The following is a 16807-nucleotide window of genomic DNA, read 5'->3' on the forward strand; positions in this document are numbered from 1 at the left end:
TTAGTCATTATATCATCGAACACTTTTTTGCCTCCATTTTTCTCTTTTTTTCCCCTGAAACTCTCATTATGTGTATGTTGAATCTTATATTCTACCATATCTCTTAAACTTTTATATTTCCCTTCTCTTTGTTTGTATGCAAATGCCTTCTAGGTTTTTTCTCACATCTGTCTTCTAATTCACTGATATTCTCTTCACCTGTATCTCCTGAGAGGAATCTGTGTCTCATTCAGAAATGCAGATACTCTCAGAGAAAGTATTAGCTAAAGCACTAACTTATTCTTCTGTAATCACACTTTCATATTATTTCTGGGATATATTTCTATTTTATGTGCCAATTAGCTATAATTAGGAGAAATGTTTATAACTTTTATCCAGTATTTTTACATATTCTATCCCAGGATATATTCTGGATATAAAATAACACTGCATAAAATTCTACAAATATGTTTCATGATATTACCAGAAATGGAATCTGAATTTCTCTTAAACTGATCCTATTCTGCCTAGCAATTTGTTTATGTTTATAATGTGATCTATTGTTGTTAGATTTCATCCTTATCAGCAAAACTTCATGATCTGATTCATTTGGAAGTCCCCAAATTAACTAGTGTACTTGAACCATATTTGTTGAATGTATGATTTCAGTAGTTACTGGAACCTTCTCATATTACCCAAGACATGATTGTGGGGAAATACCCAGAAGAGGCAATGCCACAGATTTAACCATTAAGAACTCAAACACACAGCTAGTTAATTGGGAGAAAATACCTGTTCAATTCCCAGTCTTGCTTTCATCTTCTAGTAGACAGCATCTTAGGGCTGAAGAAAACAAAATATTTTCTCTAGATGCTGACGGAATTGTACAAAAATTTGTTTTCCATGAGTTGTTTCACATTTAAAATTATTTTTAAAAGACTATTAAGATTGTTTTCAAGTTCCAGACCACAAAAATTAAAATGCAAATAAATCATACCATAAAGGAAGACACTGAAAGTGAGATGGCAAACAATCTTAGAAAATTATCCTCCCTCTCGTCTTCTATCTCATTTCATCACATAGCAGCTGTTTCTTGGTCATATAAATTCCAGTTGAATGTGGGCTTTCCAATTTTTCCAGATTTAGTCAATTAAAGAGTGAAATTCCAACATCTACATAATATTTGTTCCAAATATGAAGATTTATTATGGTTAAGAAAGGGCAACATACTAGCAACATCTTCTAAAGATGGCCAAGATACTCAGAGACTAGATTAGTTGTACTAGCTCTCTCATTATATGATTTACAGACTTAGAATAAGGTTTACCTCAAAATGACTGTCCCCTCAGTTTCCCCAAACTGCCAAACTTGGAGCTCTTTTCCATGTATGACAGAGCAATAAAATGTTAAGACTACAAGTATGGCAAAAAGAAAAACTTTCCCTAAGATTGGGAAAGGTTGTTGCCCAGTTTAAGGATCAATTTTTGACCTGAATGAACCCAGAGTAAGATATTCATTAGGACTTCAGTTCAGTTGCTCAGTCATGTCTGACTCTTTGTGACCCCATGGACTGCAGCACGCCAGGCCTCCCTGTCCATCACCAACTCCTGGAGTTTACCCAAACTCATGCCCATTGAGTTGGTGATGTCATCCAACCATCTCATCCTCTGTCGTCCCCTTCTCCTCCTGCCTTCAATCTTTCCCAGCATCAGGGTCTTTTCCAATGAGTCAGCTCTTTGCATCAGGGGGCCAAAGTATTGGAGTTTCAGCTTCAATGTCTGTCCTTCCAATGAACACCCAGGACTGATCTCTTTTAGGATGGACTGCTTGGATCTCCTTGCAGACCCAGGGACTCTGAAGAGTCTTTTCCAACACCACAGTTCAAAAGCATCAATTCTTTGGCACTCAGCTTTCTTCACAGTCAACTCTCACATCCATACATGACCACTGGAAAAACCATAGCTTTAACTAGATGGACCTTTGTCGGCAAAGTGATGTCTCTGCTTTTTAATATGCTGTCTAGGTTGGTCATAACTTTCCTTCCAAGGAGTAAGCATCTTTTAATTTCATGGTTGAAATCACCATCTGCAGTGATTTTGGAGCCCAGAAAAATAAAGTCAGCCACTGTTTCCCCATCTATTTGCCAAGAAGTGATTGGACCAGATGCCATGATCTTCGTTTTCTGAATGTTGAGTTTTAAGCCAACTTTTTCACTCTCCTCTTTCACTTTCATCAAGAAGCTCTTTAGTTCCTCTTCACTTTCTGCCATAAGGGTGGTGTCATCTGCATATCTGAGGTTATTGATATTTCTCCCAGCAATCTTGATTCCAGCGTGTGCTTCTTCCAGCCCAGCATTTCTCATGATGTACTCTGCATATAAGTTAAATAACCAGGGTGACAATATACAGCCTTGATGTACTTCTTTTCCTATTTGGAACCCGTCTGTTGTTCCATGTCCAGTTCTAACTGTTACTTCCTGACCTGCACACAGATTTCTCAAGAGGCAGGTCAGGTGGTCTGGTATTCCCATCTCTTTCAGAATTTTCCACAGTTTGTTGTGATCCACACAGTCAAAGGCTTTGGCATAGTCAATAAAGCAGAAATAGATGTTTTTCTGAAACTCTCTTGCTTTTTTGATGATCCAACGGATGTTGGCAATTTGGTCTCTGGTTTCTCTGCCTTTTCTAAAATGAGCTTGAACATCTGGAAGTTCATGGTTCACGTATTGTTGAAGCCTTTAATGGCTTGTAAAAGAGTCCACAGGGTTTCTCCTAGGATGTTTGCTCTCTTTGCAGGAACTAATGAGCTAACTTCTGTCTGATAAAGATTTATATGTTTCAACTTGTCCTTGTATACCTGGCTCCTTGTATACCTGTATGTCAGTCACAGGAATCCATCCTTGAGGTGAAGCACTCCTATTGTACTAATTCTCATGCTTAGCTTTCTCTCTTTTATGATGTGATATCATCTTTCTTCTAAATTGATTATTTTTCCAAAGTTCTATCTTTTAATATTAAATTTAATATTTCAGTAAGTTCCCATCAACAAAGTTTGAACTTTTTGGCCTTGTGCTCATGGTCTGCAAATCTGAGCCTAAACTCCTGGGCATTCTTCCTCATACTATACCTCATGTTCTCTGTTTTCCAATTTAATTACTTACTCTTCCCAGTAGATGCCCCGTATTTTCTTTTCTTTGTGTCTATGTTTATGCTGCTATCACTTTTGGGGGGATTGGAGAAAGTTTATTAATATCTATGGGGAAGAGTGGAGTAGGGAGTTAATGGGGGGAGAATAAAAGATTGTCCACCCATTGAAAGAGAAGTTGTACAAAATCCCGAGCCCTTCTTCAGTGTACATGCCCTGGCCTGATACCATTATTCTTTCCATACGGGAAGCCTCTTATCCTGTAAATTCACCTCATTAGTGAGCAGAGACTCATTTTTAATGTTTTCTCCCTGGGTCTGGGGAAAAGTGAGTTGTATGGAGCTCACACAGATCATATACTGGCACAGGCCTGCTAAAGCCATCCGCTTCTCTTTGGGTAGTCATTCATACCTCTTAGGCATTTGCCATTCCACCCTCCATCCCCAAAGTCAGAAGCCAGGGCTAGGCCCCAAGGAATAGAAGCATGGAAATTTGCCCCATGTTTATAATCTTATAATCTTCTTGGGTGGGAGGAGAGAATGGGAGGCCCTTGGGGTCATTCCTGCATATAACTGTGCATTCAGGGTCTAGAGATTTTTATAAAGATGTAAAAAGAAAATGTGATGTATGGGCAATATTCACAAGCCCTATTTTTTCCCCATGGCTACTGATTTATTTATTTCCTACATTTTTCTTCATTTTGTAGGATGGGCTCTTGGCTCTAGTTCAAGCACATTGCAGAGGAATGGTGGAGAGGGATTGTGGTTAGCTAGGTTTTACTGAAAGACAACAAAGAAATCAAATCCCTAACTTGGCACTGGCCCAGACCCCTTCCATCGGATACTGGTTTGCTAGTAGCACAAAAGACCCATGCACAGGGGCTTGAAAATGTGGTCAAACCTATTTACTTTTCAGCAGAGAAGGAAATTGGAAACAGAAGTCTGGCTTGCCATTGAGTGGCAATTTTGAGTTAATTAATCAAGTGAGGGAATCCAATGGCCAGAAAATGGCAGCAACAGAGCCAGTTTTGCATGGGGCCAGCACACAGGGCCTCAAGAGAGTCTAGTGATTTGACTTTTGTGAGGTCCCAGAGGGAGCTGTTTACCACCTCAACATACCTAGTTGAAAGGCTGTAGAATGCAGATTTTTTTTTTTAACTTGTTTTTATCTTGTGCTATCACTAGTGGTTAAAAAATATTATGCAAAGGTCGCTGTATAGTGCCAGTGGTACTAGGATAGAAATACATGTGTATTAATGATAATGACAACAATTAGGATAAATGACAACAATTAGGATAATAATAAAATGTTAGGAAAAAGTTGTAAAGCCTGAGAATGTGAAATAAGGTGCCAGGGTTTTATTATAATGAGAAATGATAATCGTAAACTAATCTTTCTACTAGTTGGCATGTTCATTAAAGGCAGAGGGCATGTTTTACTCAACTTTGAGAGCATCAATAAATGAATGAAAGGCTCTTCTAATACATCTTCTTGCCTTTTGCTATGCTCTGAATTTGTCCCCCCAATACTCATTCCTAAAATGAAAGTGTTGGGAGGTGGGGACTTAAGATGTATTTAGATCACGAGGGTGGAGACCATTATAAATGACTCCAGAGGGTCAGCTTATCCCTCTACCATGAGAGGACACAGTGAAAAGGTACCACCCACGAACTAGGAGGTGGCTGCTCACTAGACACTGAACTGGTTGTCACCTTGATCTTGGCCTTCCCAGACTCCAGGACTGTGAGGAGTAAATTTCTGTGTTTTAAACCCTCTAGCCTATGTATTTTGTTACAGCAGCTTGAATGGACTAAGTCATCGTTGAGCTGTCCTTTAACAGATGTGTGCCTGATAATATTCTTAATTATTGCTCATCTTTTAAAGGTCTTTGTGAGAGAATATTCCATAACCAACTCAGTAATTTATATTCCCAACTATTTTATTTTTAAAGTTCTTTTTGCGTTCTAACCTAGATCTTATCTGCTATTTTAAAAAACCTTTGTTTTGTGCTATCCTTCGTGAAGCTGGAACATGTCACCTTCTGTCACATAAAATGCTCTCCTTAAAAAGTGAATGGCCTTACTGAGCCAGTACTGTCCTCAGGCAGGGAGACGACTAGACCACCATCCATAAAATAGTCAAGCGTGCCAACATGAATAACATGTATGCAGCAGGTTCTAGAGAAGCACAATGAAAGCCATTCACGTGACTCTGTACATGGATCTTTCCTTGGACCAGAGTGCTATTCCTACTGTTGTTGATGCTTTACCTCTAAATATGTATATTTTATTCTTGCAACTTTTTAGTTTGAAAATTTTCACACTTAAAGACCAAGACCAAGAAAGGCATGCATGCATGCCTAGTTGCTCAGTCGTGTCCAACTCTTTGCGACCCCATGGACTGTTCCTCTGATCCTGGGATTTCCCAGGCAAGAATACTAGGAAATTTCCTTCTCCAGGGGATCTTCCTGACCCAGGGTTTGAATCCTGTGTCTCCTGCTGAGCCACTGGGGAAGACACAGGCTAAACTTAAAGGGGATTCCTATATTTTCTTTCTTGACATGAGTTCAGTTTGATTTTGCTTTCTTTCCCCCTCACCTCTCTTTTTCTTTCTCAATTTTTTTCATTACTTATTCTTTCAGGAGACATTTTAGACAATTATTAAAGTCATTTACTCCATAAAAATTTAAGACCACAGCTAAACAAACTGTGCACCTGTTTATAACCATTGTAATATCTAAGAACTTTCTGGCCCCACCCAGTGCTTCCTCTCTTGTTTTTCTGTACTATTGGCAAATAAGTTGGAGACATTGCACCGCTGCTGCTAAGTCACTTCAGTCGTGTCCAACCCTGTGCAACCCCATAGATGGCAGCCCACCAGGCTCCCCCGTCCCTGGGATCCTCCAGGCAAGAGCACTGGAGTGGGTTGCCATTTCCTTCTCTAATGCATGAAAGTGAAAAGTGAAAGTGAAGTCGTTCAGTCGTGTCTGACTCTTAGTGACCCCATGGACTGCAGCCTACCAGGCTCCTCCATCCATGGGATTTTCCAGGCAGGAGCACTGGAGTGGGGTGTCGTTGCCTTCTCCGGGAGACACTGCACACTTGCTCCTAAATATTTCAATACTTTTTTCCTAAGAAGAAGGGCTTCCTTTTACATAATCAAAATATAAATATCAAGATCTGAAAGTTTATCATGGATACAATATTTAATCTAAAATCTGCAGCCCATATTCAGGTTTGCCAATCTTTTTTTTTTTTTTTTTCTGCCAGGTGTGTGTATGGTGATTTATGTTTCAATGTATTAGAAGCAGTGTATTATGGTGATTTATATTTCAATGTATTAGAAGCATTGTATTATTGAAACAATGTTTCAGTGTATTATTGTTCCAAGGATCTTCTTTGTAGCTCTTTTTCCCCCAGCCTGGCCAGTGTTCAAACCAGGAGTCCACATGGCATTTGATTGTTATGTCTCTTTAGTCACTCTGACTCTGGAACATTTCCTCAGCCATTTTTGACCTTGACATTTAAAAGAGTACAGACTATTTTGTAGAATGCCATTCAATTTGGTTTTTCTGATGTTTTGTCCAGATTAGTTCAGACCGCCATCCATAAAATAGTCACAAGTTTTACACTTTTGACCAAAATGCCAGAAAAGTGATGTTATGTCTTCCTCGGTACAACCATAAGGAGACGCATGATGTCAGTGTGCCCAGCTCTGTGTTTAAGGGGATGCCTGCCAGCTTCTCCGCTGTAAAGCTACTATTTTCCTCTTGTAATCAATCCTAAATAATTAATGGGGAAATACTTTGATACTGTGTAAATACTTTGTTTCTCATAAGACTTTCACCTGCTTAGTTTTAGCATCTACTAATGCCATTTTAACCATGCCATCCCTTCTATAGTTTTTACTTGGAATTCTACTGTCAAGAGTTACTTTCTCTTCATTTTATGTATCTATTGTATTTATTTATATTAGCATAGACTTATAGGTTCTAATTTTATTCACTAAGTCCATTTCTATCCTTGCTTATTTCAGTGCTCAAACTGTGCCAACTTTGGCCTGTGGGAACCAGTTCAAGCTGGCTCCTGTGGTCTCTGACTCTTAATTTTGAATAGTAGCCATTCTTTTCAGTACTTGAGATAGCTCTTCCACGTCTTTCCCCCTTTGTGGAATTTTCCCACAGTGGTAAACAACAGAAAGGGGACAGTAAGTCTGTGACTGGACTTCCCGGATAGCTCAGTTGGTAAAGAATCCACCTGCAATGCAGGAGACCCTGGTTTGATTCCTGGGTCAGGAAGACCTGCTGGAGAAGGGGCAGGCTACCTACTCCAGTATCCTTGTGCTTCCCTTGTGGCTCAGCGGGTAAAGAATCCACCCATAATTCAGGAGACCTGAGTTCGATCCCTGGGTTGGGAAGATCCCCTGGAGGAGGGAAAGGCTACCCACTCTAGGATTCTGGCCTGGAGAATTCCATGGACTGTATAGGTAGGTCAGGTTCTGTCATTGACAGGTAGGTGGCCTTCAGTTTTTGAGCCTCGGTTTACTCATTTGTAAAATGCAGCTAATAATAGTGTCCTGGGTGGTTGGGTGGTATCAAATAAAATATTGCATAAGTAATGCCAGACAGGCTTCAAAACTTCAATCCTATGTGAGATTTATTATTGTTTTTATTATGCTTTTCTGATGAACATTATATAAACCTTATGTTAGCAATAAAATACTTGGCATGATACACTAGGCAGTGGCCCAGAAACAGGCATACTTGTGATAGATACTGGAAGTCTGGATATTATAATGAAGTCTTTCAGATCAGTTCCATATTTGAGAGGACTTCATATGCGCTATTTTCATTCCTTTGATGAAATTCCACATCTTGAGGCATGGAATAGTCTTTGTAGACTATTACTCTCTTAATAGATCCCTGCCTTTCATTTAAGCATTGGCCCTGCCTGCTGTACAGTTCACTAGAAAGGCATCCACACACACACACACACATACATGCACACTACATTAGTCTTGTTTATGCTGTCCTGTCTGGAAGCCCAAGAGATTGCAGTGTGTGTGGGGCTGCTTGGAGTAGCCTCATCTCCTGAGAGGAGAACAATTTTTGTTGCTTTTTCATTTGTTTGTTTGCTTGTTTTCAGCGTGGCCCTTATTTTATAGTCTCATAAAACCCTTGGAAAACTTGCTACACTGGGGAAGAGGGCTTTGTGTCTTAGAAGTTAAGCTTTTCCTTGAAGCATTTTGGGCTAACTTACTATCCAGTGAATAAAATTGTCTATTACTTGGGTGCAAACATATATACCATTATGAGGAAAAGGGGATTAGATTCGATAAGTGTGCATCACAACCAGAAACCTTCCTCTACTTGGGGAGTCCTAGTAGGACCGAGAGTTTGTTTCATACCACCCGAGTTTTACTTTGAGTTCTGGCAAAAACCTAAGAACCCAAGGGCAAGTGCCCCTCGGTATTGCCAGGGCTTATTGGCTGTCAGATTAGTCTCTTGCCAGATCTCTAGCTTCTGGGCTCAAGTTGGAGAGGTCTGATTAAAATTTAGGTCAGGTCCTTCACTTTCACAATTTGCCTAAGCCTAGTAGTTATTCGGAGAAGGCGATGGCACCCCACTCCAGTACTCTTGTCTGGAAAATCCCATGGGCGGAGGAACCTGGTAGGCTGCAGTCCATGGGGTCACTGAGGGTCAGACACGACTGAGCGACTTCACTTTCACTTTTCACTTTCCTGCATTGGAGAAGGAAATGGCAACCCACTCCAGTGTTCTTGCCTGGAGAATACCAGGGACGGTGGGGCCTGGTGGGCTGCCGTCTATGGGGTCGCACAGAGTTGGACACGACTGAAGGGACTTAGCAGTAGCAGTAATGATTCTTGCAACTACTTTGAAAGTGTATGTGTCAGAGAAGTTTAAAGTAGGAAAAGCCTTAACATTTCCAACCTGGAAAAGATTCTTGATTTTCAATCTACCTACCCTTCACAAATTCTATGCACTAATTAATCTGTTAGAGGGTCAGTGATAATCAGGCCAGGTCTGTGGTGGAGTTTCTACATTTAATAACCATATTGACTGATCATGAACTGTGTATGTAGTGCTTGTAAGGGATATACCAATAAATGTCAGAGGTAGTCCAATCCCCGAGGGAGCTTTGTGTTTAATCTCTTACTCTTTCATATAAAAACTTTGATTAGGCTTGACCAAGACAATTCTAGTCTTTGGACCTTTTGAATCTATTGGCCGAGTCCCTGAGGATGGAAAATTTTCTGCTCCCGTCTTTGCATGCTTTAAGAAAATATTTCTTTTTATTTATTTATTTTAATTAGAAGACAATTACTTTACAATATTGTGATGGTTTTAGCCATACACCAATATGAATGGCCATAATAGGTATACTTGTGTCCCCTCCATCCTGAACTGCCCTCCCACCTCCCTCTCCACTCTACCTTTCCAAGTTGTCACAGAGCATGGCTTTGGGTGCCCTGCTTCATACATCAAACTGGCACCAGTTATACATTTTACGTATGGTAATACATATGTTTCATTGCTATTCTCTCAAATCATCCTACCCTCTCCTTCTCCCACTGAGTCCAAAAGTCTGTTCTTTACATCTCTGGCTCCTTTGCTGCCCAATAGATAGGATCATTGGTACCATCTTTCTATATTCCATACATATGCATGAATATACAGTATTAGTCTTTCTCTTTCTGACTAATTTCACCATATATGATAGGCCCTATGTTCATCCGCCTCATTAGAACTTGACTCAAATGTGTTCCCTTTTATAGCTGAGTCATATTCTACTGTGTATATATGTACCAGAACTTCATTATCCATTCATCTTCTGATGGACATCCAGGTTGCTTCTGTGTCCTACCTATTGTAAAGAGTGATACAATGAACACTGGGATACATGTGTCTTTTTCAATTCTGGTTTCCTCAGGGTATATGCCCATTAGTGGGAGTGCTAGGTCATAGGGTAGTTTTATTTCTGAGAAAACATTTCTGTTTCCTTCTTTTCTCCAATAACTCCAATGTAGTTACTGTCATTCAGGATTGGGAATGTATGAGAAGTGATCACTAGCAAATTGGAGAAAGGGAATCTTGAACTTCCACATCAGTTTCTTGCTCCACTATCCAGAAGTACACTGTGACTGTGGTAGATTGAAAAACAATAGCCACACATTTTGCAGCTCCTCCCCTCATAGCTGAGTCTATTTTCCCACCCTTGGAATTTAGGTTGGATTTGTTTTGCAGAGTAGGACTCTTAGCAACTTGATACAAAGAGAGACTTATGATGAGCTTGTGCATTGGACCTTACTCTCTTGCTGCCTTTGGAACCCTGTAACTGCCACCTACAGGGTGGCAGGGCTGGTCTGCTGAACAGAAGAGATGTGTGGTCTAGCAGCACTCATCACCCCAACCAGTGAAGTCCCAGAAGCAGAAACAACTTAGCTGGCTAGTGAAAGTGTTAGTTGCTCAGTTGTATCCGATTCTTTGTGACCCCATGGACTGTAGCCTGCCAGGCTCCTGTGTCCATGGAATTCTCCAGGCAAGAACACTGGAGTGGGTTGTCATTTCCTACTCCAGGGAAACTTCCCAACTCAAGGATCGAACTTGCATCTCCATGTCTGATTGCAAAGGCATGCGTTATCCATACTGAGACTGGGTGAAGAACTGCTGGGTTGATCCCAGCCAGAATTGCCAACTCTTAAGAGTGGTGAAGCTTCTCAGGTGGTGCTAGTGGTAAAGAATCCACCTGCCAATGCAGAAGACAGAAAAGATGTTGGTTTGATCCCTGGTTTGGGAAGATCCAACTGCAATATTCTTGCCTGGGAAATCCCATGAATGGAGGAGCCTGGCGGCCTACAGTTCATGGGGTCGCGTAGAGTTGGACATGACTGAAATGACTTACATGCAGGCAGAGAGTGGTGTGCTAGGTAAACAATTGTTGTCTTAAACTTTTTATTTTGACTTGAAAAACCTGAAGAGTCAGGTATATTCTTCACCCAACTTTCCCTAATGATGGCATCTTACATAGTTGTAGTATATTATCAAAAGCAGGAAATCCACCTAAGTACATTGCTGTGAAGCAGAGTAAGCTTAGTTTTCACCATGTTTTTAAAACATCAGCATTCATTTATGTGTGTGTGTGTATGTGTAGTTCTATGCGGTTTTCTTCCACGTATAGATTTGTATAACCATCACCATCTCCACAAAAGCTCTTTTTCCTGTTCTCTCTTTGTACTGGCACATACCCCCGCCACACTCCTACCTTTGTCTCTGGGCAACCACTCATGTGTTTATCATTTCTATTGTTCTGTTATTTCAAGCATGTTATATAAATTGAATCATACAGTATGTGTACCCTTTTGAGGTCCATCCAAGTTATTGTATAAATCAGAAGTTCATTCTTTTTTACTGATAAGTGGTAGTTCATTGTATGAATGTACCAAGTTTCTTCTAGGAACTTGTTCTTTGATAGATCTATGGTTTGCAAATATGTTCTCCCAGTCTTGAGCTTATCTTTCCATTCACTTAACAGGATCTCTTGTGGTAAAAATGTTTTTAAAGTTGATAGCATCCAGTTCATTAATTTTTCTTATATACATTGTGCTTTTAGTATCATATCTAAGAACTTCTCACCTAGCCCAAGGTCCTGAAGATTTTATTGTTTTCCTCAAAAGCTCTTATAGTTTTACATTTTACATTTAAGTCTAGGATCCAAGTGAATTAATTTTTAAATGTGGTGTGAATTTTAGGTTGATGTTCACTTTTAGTTTACATTTGTCTCAACACAGTTTATTGGGAAAATGATATGGCCTCCATTGAACTGCTTTTACACTATTGTAAAAAGAATCAAAATTATTGTAAATGAAATTAATCAAATTTCTTGGTTCTCTATATTGTTCTATTGATCTGTCTTCTAATTTACCAATACCACACAGTTATTATGTGACTGTTGTTAAGATGACTATGTGCTAAGTCACTTCAGTCATGTCCAACTATTTGCAACTCTACAGACTGTAGTCTGCCAGGCTCCTCTGTCCACAGGATTCTCCAGGCAAGAATACTGGAGTGGGTTGTGATGCCCTCCTCCAGGGGATCTTCCTGACTCAGGAATGGGACCCGAGTCTCCTACATTGGCAAGGGGATTCTTTACGACTAGCACCACCTGGGAAGCTCACAATATGATAAGTCAGATGGTAAAGAATCTGCTGCTCCTCTGCCCATGGGATCACAAAGAGTCTGATACAACTGAGTAACTAATACTTTCATTTTCAATGATTTTTCTTACTCAGTTCTATTTCTTTCCAAAATTGGTTTAGCCATTCTAGTTCCTTTTCCTTCCCATATAAATTTTGGAATGCGTTTTTCTCTGCTTACGTGGGATTTTGATAGGAATTGCTTTAAATCTAAGGAACAATTTGGGGAGAATTGACCTCTACTACACTGAGACTTCTAACCTGTGATCACAGTACAGTAGTCATTCTGTACCCATGGGGTTTGATTCCACGACTCCCACAGGTAGCAGAATCGGTAGATGCTCAAGTCCTTTATATAAAATGGTATAGTATTGGCATATGACCTGTGCACATCATCCTGGTTATTTTAAATCAGCAATCTCTAGATTACTTACAGGGCTTCCCCAGTGGCTCAGCAAATAAAGAATATGTCTACAATGCAGGAGACACAGATTCAGTTCTTGGGTCAGGGAGGATCCCTTGGAGGAGGGCATGGCAACCCACTCCAGTATTCTTGCCTGGAGAATCCCGTGGACAGAGGAGCCTGGAGGGCTATGGTCCAAAGTGTTGCCAAGAGTCAGACATGACAGTGACTAAGCCCACACACAGATTACTTATAATACCTAATACAAGATAGATGTTACTTAAATAGTGTAAACATGATGAAAATAATTTGTGTAAATAGTGGCAAATTCAATTTTCGCTTTTTTAATTTCCTGCCTTACTTTTTCTGAATATTTTCAATCTGTGGTTGGTTTAATCCATGGGTGTGGAACTGATATGGAGGGGTAACTATATGTATCTGTCCAGCTGTTTATAGTTTTGCTTTCATCAGAATTTTATACATTTTAGTTTATGGAACTGTACAAGTTTTGTTAGGTAAGCTACTAATTTTTTCAATAGTTTTCATACAAAAATAGATGACTGACAGCAAAAGCAGGAAATGAGCAATTATGCCTATTGTGGCCTTGACAAGATAGATTGTTTAAGTCAAACATCTTTTAGCTCTGTGGGCCATTATACCACTCATATAAGTGATTAAAAAGTTAACACTGGTGATAAATTATATTTTTCCTTATCATGTTGATATAGCTGATTTATCCCCTGCTTTTACCTTGTATCTCATTTTTTAAAAAGAGAGGGGGAAAAACAAGCAAAAAAACCTTTAAATGCTTAATTATTTTTTAAACACAAACTCAAAAAAAGAGGCTAAGATCCAATGATCTGGAACTAACAGAGACCTATATTGGGAAACAGAGGGTAAAGGTGATTGGTTCATAGGCAGCAGATTCTTTATACAAACAGTGGAGGCTGAGCTTCAAAGGCCATTTGGTGATGAAGGCATTGCTCACCCCACAAAAGGCAGAAATTTGAGCTGGGCTTCCCAGATGAAGCTGAGATCAGTGTTTACAGCATCTGGCAGTCAGTAGACATGAAAAAATTCCACTAACTACCCATCATTGGATCCTGCTTTCCTGTGGTTCTGGGATGGAGAAGAGACATCTGGGTTAGAATGGGAACCAGGCCCTGTTGCACATAGCCGTGGTGTTGATGTGACATTGCTGGTGGTGGCTGGTAATGAGATACATCTCAACTTGGTGATGCATATCTGGAGTGCCAGGGTGATGTTACCAAACATGAAACTACTTGACAGGGAGGGGAGTTCACCAGAAACACATCTCCCAAGCAAGATGAGTTTTCAGACAAAAATGACAGAATACACAAGGATGCCTTGTGTCATGATCCTAGTTAGCAGACTCGATAATCTACAGACCCTACACATAAGGAGCCAGAAACCTACAAATGTGCCTACAGATTTTATGGTGAGGAACTAGAAATAACGGTGCAATGTGAAAATATGTTAAAATAATTTGCAATCATCAAATACGTCAGAGAGAAAGTGAGAACGAAGGATTATTCATCAAAAACAGTAAGGTATTTAAAAATTCATCTAGAAACCTGAGGAGTGGAAAGTGTATTCATTGAAATAAAAATTGTGGCTGATAAGGTAAACTAGAGTCTAGTCGCCTGGGTCAAGACCAGCGTTGAGACAAAGGAGGCAGCCAGGATGCATAATTGTAGGAGGCAAACACTGACAGGTAAAAGCCTTGAACTTGCAAGACTCTGCAAGTGAGTGCTTCCTTTAAATGTGCACTGTGGGACCATGCTTGTTTCGCCCTTGTCCCTGGTCTGATAGATTTGGTTGAAGAGACAGTTAAGAGTAAGATGGTAAAAACTAAAGGAATGACCTGGAAGGCAGATGAAGAGGTTTAACATATGAAAAGAGAAATTGAGAGACAAAGAGGAAAGCTCCAGGAACTAGAGAATAAAAAGATCAGCAAAGAAGAAATACTACAAGAGATAACCCAAACTTTCCCCATAACTAAAGATATTAATCCTTCAATTGAAATAACTTTGTCTTTATAAATGAGACTTTGAACTATTCATTATTCATTGATGAAACCACGAAGAGCCCAGACTTCTGACTGTCCCCTGATCCAGTTTAACTGGACTGAGAAAATTCTATTTAATCTAGAGGTATTGCCCATTGAAGAGGATTGTCGATGGCTCTGAGGGATTATGCCCTGAGTTTCACTTGTCTGACTGGTAAACATTCCACAGATGCTAGTATTCAGTTGCTTCTGAGCAGCAATGGTTCAGCGGTGAGTTGACTGTCTCATCACTCCTTGGGGAGATTCAAGTCTAGTTTGCAGCTAGTAGCTTGAAATTAGGCTGAAGCATGTTTGGGAACCATTCCATCTATAGGTCTTTCTTACTTAGAATTGTATACAAATGTCTTTAACCCCCTGTCCCTCCTTGCTGTCATCTGTGTCCTGTGACAAGGGAAATCTCTGTTTCTCGTTAGATTACAACACTAAATAGCATAAATTGCTCAATAAGGAGAGTAACACTCTAGTCCTTAAAGCTCTATGCTTTTCTTTGCTTCTTAACTAAATATGTAGCTAGAGGCAGAAAGTCTGTTCATTTTGGCCCAATACACAATTAAAGAGATGGGTCACTGGTAACTTCTGTGTTCACATTAGCCCTTATGCAAATTTAGGACTAAATTACTTCCCTTGTTTGATGGGTTCATCACCACAGCAGGGACAGAATAAACAAAGGCTCAAGTCATGAACAACACTGGGGCAGGTAGAAATCCTTAGCCTATAGGAGACAGGGAATTTTGAAAAAATGGTATGATTAGCCTGGCCAAGGCTCTTTGTTTATTTCAAGGTAATTAAAATGTTCTGAGTTTGACGGAGAAATAATGCTTTGGGACTTACTCATTTGGTATTTATTTTTAAATTAAGGGTTTGACATCTCTTCCCAGGAGTAAGTAATTTCTTTTGTGGTGTCTGTATATAGATAACAACAATCAAAATAATCCAGTCTTCCATAGATATGTGTCTGAGAAGAACTGAAGACTGTCACACTGTACACTGGGGCTCAGCAGATGCTCAGTGAAACATCTTACATGGAAAACGTAGAGTCTAAATTAGGACACTGTAGGATTGGGTGTGTGCACGTGTGTGTGTATGTTTGCAGGAAAGACGAAGATACAGAGGGACAAAGTAACAGAGGCAAAGGTATGGGGAGACCAAAAGACCAAGAGAAAGAGACAAAAGCAGATAATTCATGAGAATTCAGTTAAAAATCAGGAAGCTGAACTAGGTGAGAGAAAAATTCCCTGGTGATCATTAAAGTTCAAATATAAGACATAAAATAAAGATTGTTTGCCAGGTACCAAACATAGTGTATGTGTGTGTTAGACGCTCAGTTGTGTCCGGCTGTAATCCCATGGACGATAGCCAGCCAGGCTCCTCTGTCCATGGGATTCTCCAAGCAAGAATACTGGAGTGGGTTGCCATTCCCTTCTCCAGGAGATCTTCCTGACCCAGGGATCAAACCCAGGTTTCCTGCACTACAGGCAGATTCTTTACTGTCTGAGCCACCAGGGAAGCCCACTGAACAGTAGCCTACCCAGGCTCCTCTGTCCATGGGATTTTCCAGCCAAGAGTACTGGAGTGGGGTTGCCATTTCCTTCTCCAGAATATAGTATAGAGTTTGTAAAAAGTATACAAATGCATGGCTCCTTTCTAAGGAGCAAGAGTGGGATATGGAGAGAAGAAGTAAGTTTGGTTGTAGTCATGTAATATGATTATACAGGATTAAAGGACAGCACATTGCAAGGTCAACCAAGATCAACTAACTTTTCCCCATTAGGTCCCAAGACCTTACCTTGGCTGCCTAGGATGCTTGCCATGCTGGGCTGCAGCAGGAATCACCAGTGGAGCCTCACAAAAACTTAAAGATAAACATCTATCTAAAAGCTAATCTTCCCAATTCACGCCATCTCTAATAGGAGATAGATCGTGGGCCAACTAAAGAGTATACTCATTTCAGACTCAGTTAATATGATAATATTTATATT

This window comes from Bubalus bubalis, chromosome 11, assembly GCF_019923935.1.
Source record: "Bubalus bubalis isolate 160015118507 breed Murrah chromosome 11, NDDB_SH_1, whole genome shotgun sequence".
Lineage (NCBI taxonomy): Eukaryota > Metazoa > Chordata > Mammalia > Artiodactyla > Bovidae > Bubalus > Bubalus bubalis.